The sequence below is a fragment of the Chrysochloris asiatica genome, unplaced genomic scaffold (genome assembly GCF_000296735.1).
Source record: "Chrysochloris asiatica unplaced genomic scaffold, ChrAsi1.0 scaffold00253, whole genome shotgun sequence".
Lineage (NCBI taxonomy): Eukaryota > Metazoa > Chordata > Mammalia > Afrosoricida > Chrysochloridae > Chrysochloris > Chrysochloris asiatica.
In genome coordinates, this window is record NW_006408771.1 from 1,954,734 (window position 1) to 1,959,907 (window position 5,174).

Sequence of the window (5,174 nt, forward strand, 5' to 3'; positions counted from 1 at the left end):
TGTCCTTTGGCTTATTACTACATAGCCATTTGATTTTCAGAACTTTGTTGTTTTTAAGTGCTGTTGAGTCAGTTCTGACTCATAATGACCCTAAATAGGGTTTCTGGGGAGTGGTTGTTGAGTTTGATCTACCAACCTGAGGTTCAAACTCACCTTATAGTCCAGTGTTTATTTTACAGCACCTCTCCAGGACTCCTTCAGAACTTTAGACTTTTTAAAACTAAATAGCCCTTGTGTATTTACTTCTTGCTAATTTTTTCCAATCTTTCATTTCTTCAAAATTAGCATTGCTGTTATTGTTGTTGTTGTTGCTAAGCGTTGAAAAGTCAGTTCTGACTCATAGTCAACCTTAAGTGGTTTCTGAGGCTGTAAATCTTTGTGTGAGCAGAAAGTCTCATCTTTCTACTATGCAGTGACTGGTGGGCTCAAATCACTGACTTTGTGATTCATAGTCCAGTGCACGTGAAATGTGTCTGGTACTACATGTATGTTCAATTGCTCATAAGATGACATACAGTCATTTTTTTCTCCACAGATTTTTTTATATCCTGATCATTTTCTAATTTACATTAAGTCATAGTGAATAAAATAACAAACTGTAACAGTAAAACTTAAAATTTGTGACATTTAAAAATAGCATGAATATTTAAACTATACCTTATTTTAATCTTTCAAAGATCTTTTGATGGTGATATTGAGAGAAGTTTACAATGCTTATGTGCACATTGGTTGTAAAGATATTCTTTGTTATGTGCTGTAGAGCATGAAGTCTGAAGTTTTTTTGCCTGTGAATGACTCCAGCCAGCTTAATTCCCGCTGTGCCTAGATTTAAGTGTTCAAATGCCAAATCTTGTTAAGTACCTGTGTACCTCTGACTGTACTGTCAGAATTAGAAAGAATATTTTTGAAAGTAGGTTTTGGGGTCATTTCTCCAAGTCAGCCCCAACAGAACATTCCTAGACATACCCCTAAATGGTTGCCTACTTGTGATGTTACAGTGATGTATTTAGAGAACTTTCCTATCTGCAATAACCACCTCCCTGCTTTCCTTAAGCCCAGGCATACTTGCGTAATATATAGCTGAGGCCTTCAGTAGTGGTTGTGGAAGGAGATTCCTTTGTTCTCTATGCCCTGTAAAAAGTCATCACATAGAGACAGAACTTTAGCAAATCATCATAAGGTCTTTGATTTCCCTCACCCAGGTGTTTGTTTTATGTTTACTTTTGTTTAACACTCAATGAAGAGTCTGTGTAATATTTACATCTTTGAAGACGGAGATCAGTTGTTTTCCTATAGCATATGTAAAATAGGAGTAAATATAGTAGGTAATTATTTTCCACTTTTGTAGATAATCACTGACAGGATCTAAAGTTACTTTCTGGTTTATAAATTAATTTGTCTTCATTTTTTTGGGTGTTATATTTATAGGAATTTTACACTTTTGTTGTGCACATATATTGCAAAGATAGTTTTGTTAAAAACAAATCCTGTTACATAAATATTTGTGTGCAACATCAAATAGCAATTATAATGGACTTGTCAAAAAGGTGTGCATGACTTTTATGAGAAAACCCTATAATTAAAATATATTAAAGAAGACCATTTTATGGTTGAGAAATCTGAATATCTTAAAAATGCCATTCTCCCAAATAGATATAAATATATCCATCAAACTATGATGAGACTTAATTTTTGTGTGTAGCTTGATATATGCCATTTAAAAAAGTTGTGTGACAAGCAAAGAACAATTAAGAGGAAAAAGTTTCTGAAAATGAAGACATTAATTATTGTGATTGATACTGTTATGCATAAAATATTGTTATTAAGTTATAACAATTAAAAGTTATATTATTTGGGGATTTCTTGTTGTTGTTAAGTGCCTTCAAGATGGTTTAGACTCATAGCGACCATGTATAGGGTTTCTGAAGAGCAGCTGGAGGACTTGAATCACCGAACTCGCAATCAAGCACATTAAATTGCAGTGCCACACCAGGTTTCCTATGTTGTTGTTGTAGTTGTAGTTGTTAAATGCAGATGAGTCAGCTCAGACCCATAGCGCCCCTGTACAGGGTTTCTGGGTAGCAACTGGTGAGCTTGAACTGCCAACTTTGCATTTCAAACTGACTTTGCTGTCCTATGCATTAACCAATAGTGCCACAAGTAAATGAAAAACAAAATAGAAAACTCTAGTAAAATATGTAATCATTGCAGATGAATAAATGGGGTAATGAAGTTCATATGTATTTGTTGTTGTTGTTGTTATGTGCCAACGAATCAGTTTGGACCCATAATGACTCTGTATAGTGTTTCTAAGGAGTGGTTGGTGAGCTTGAACCACTGACCTTGTGATTCAAACTATTTTGCAGTCCGGCACATTAACCCACAGAGCCATACCAGGACTCTAAAATGTACCAAAAAAAGCAAAATTTAAAAAATTTGAAAGAAAATATAAATGCTATAGTTTTATACCATGGGCTAAAAAGCTTTTATAAGTGTGATTTTAAAGTGAACTATAAAAGTTAAGATTGATAAATTTGATTACATTAACTGTAAGCATTTTTTCCCAACAAAATCAATTATTAAAAGTATGTATGTGTGATAGTTAAAGTGATAACTAGAAATATGGATAGATAGGAAGTTACCTAAGTATATCTGGCAAAGGATATATTACAGATTATATAAAGAACTTTTGTAAATCATCAAGTACAAGAGTATCCATTGGCAAACAACACTTATAATGGCCAGTAAATATACGTTAATAAGTTTAACTTTAATTATACTTAGGGAAATGGATTGTAACCAACATGAAATCCCAATTAAATCATATTAAAATACCTTACATTATGGAGGATATAAAACAATGGGGGCTCTCAGAAACTGCTTGATATAGTATAAAGAATTCCACCACATTTTTACTTTTGTGTATGTAAGGTGTTGTCCTGATATAGTGCTGTAGGATAAGCACTGGACTGCTAACTACAAAGTAGGCACCTCAAATTTAAAAGTCGCCTCTTGGAAACATTGTACAGGGTTGCTATGAGTCAATTTACCAGCACTTAACAACAGTAATATGGTACTAAATGCTTTAACAACTGACTTTCTGGAAAGGGATGATTGGTATCACTTGTATTTGCTAATTACCCTGGTATATTTCAAGATACCAAAGAGATATCACTGAATGTGGAGTTGAGGTGTCAGATGCATAAACAGCTCTTGCAAATTGGTGCCAGACTGCTTTAAAACAGCACTAGGCTATAGAATATAGTAGAAATATTTATATTCAGCTACATAAAAAGACAGATACCAGAACATTAGGAGAAGCACTGTTCGTTTAGCAAAAATGTAGACGTTATCTACAAAATATGACATATTCAAATGGGAATAGTATACAAGAGTGAAAAAAAAAGCGACAGAACTACATGTATGGACAAGAATGGTTCTTATAAACATAGTTTATAAAATGAACTTAAAGCAGAAATGTACATAAAACTTAAAATTATTATAATAAAACAGAAGTGTCTGTTTTAATTAACTAACTAATTTTAAGGACTTAATTTTACTATTTTAATTAATTTTAATTAATCAAAATTAAAGTGGTGTGGTGCTCTACATTCAACACTGGACTTGAAGTCTGAAGAGCAGCAGTTCAAACCTGCCAGCTGCTCCGTGGAAACCCTGTACATAGTCAATATGAACTGAACTGGCACTTAACAACAACAACAATGATAATATATTGCCTATGGTTATCTTCATGTAACACAGTATGAAAAAATTCCTGTGAATAATTACCCATATTTTGAGTAGTAATTTGTTTCTTGAAGATACAAGGTGAGTGATGTATTTAGGGTTGCCAAGAAGCAAACTCTTCTTTGGAAACCCTTTACAAGGTTGCTATGAGTCGGATCAGACTTCATGGCACTTAACAAAACAAAAGAAAGCGTATTCAGTGTGGCAAGACCTGAGGACTCTTGGGCCAAGAATCAGTGACGTAGCCACAGAGGACTAGAGTGGAGAGTGAAGTGCCCAGCTGATAGGAACAAAGGGCATATGCACAAGAACACCCATACGTGCAGATAATACCCACTTGACCTGGCTTCAATGACTGGATGATCAGAGATCAACTAGACAAAGAAAGAAGAGGAAAAAAATGACTAATCTGATACAATTTGATGAACTTGCCCTATACCTATGGATGCATTAGCTCAAAAGAGGGAACAAATCTTTATAGCCAGAATCATTCCCACCCCCTCCATACACAGAGTAGACAGGGAAGGGCAACTTGGACACTGGCTACCCAAAATCGGGGGATGGTGGGGGTGCTGGAGGGAGGTATTACAAAGGCAAGAAGTGGCTGACTTAGAAGCTTTCAAGAGGGAACCTAGATCCAGAGGGTATGGAATAAGGTAGAATCTCCACTGAGTAGTATACAATCTGTCTGGGTGGAGCTAATGAAAGGAGATGAGGATAGGTCCCTTATGGTACAATGGTGAATAATTGTTAGCAAGACTGACTATGAGGGTTGGAAATGTAAAGGTAGATGTTTTGTAGCAAAAGGAGGGGAGAGGTCTCGGAGCTGTTGCTGCGGAATCCAGATTTTGCTGCTGCTCGTTGCTGCCGCTCGCCTGCTCAACGTTCAACTCCCGATTCCTTCCTCTTCCAAAACCAGCATGGCAACTCTCAAGGATCAGCTGATTCAGATTCTTCTTAAGGAAGAACAAGATTACAGTTGTTGGGGTTGGTGCTGTCGGCACAGCCTGTGCCATCAGCATCCTAATGAAGGACTTAGCAGATGAACTTGCTCTTGTTGATGTCATGGAAGACAAACTGAAGGGATAGATGGTGGATCTTCAACATGGCAGCCTTTTTCTTCAAACACCAAAAATCGTCTCTGGCAAAGACTATAATGTCACTGCAAATTCCAAGCTGGTTATTATCACAGCTAGAGCACATCAGCAGGAAGGAGAAAGCCGTCTTAATTTGGTCCAGCGCAATGTGAACATCTTTAAATTCATCATTCCTAATGTCGTGAAATACAGCCCAAACTGCAACTTGTTTGTTGTTTTGAATCCAGTGGATATCCTTACCTACGTTGCTTGGAAGATAAGTGGCTTTCCCAAAAACCGTGTTATTGGCAGTGGCTGAGGTCCCTGGAACCATCAAAGGAGAAGAGTGGA

At 36.3% G+C, this 5,174-nt stretch overlaps 1 pseudogene; it reads left to right on the forward strand.

The window, feature by feature from the left end:
* Window positions 1–4,667: 4,667 nt before the first annotated feature.
* On the forward strand, window positions 4,668–5,142 carry LOC102815665 (annotated as a pseudogene).
* The last annotated feature ends 32 nt before the right edge of the window (window positions 5,143–5,174 follow it).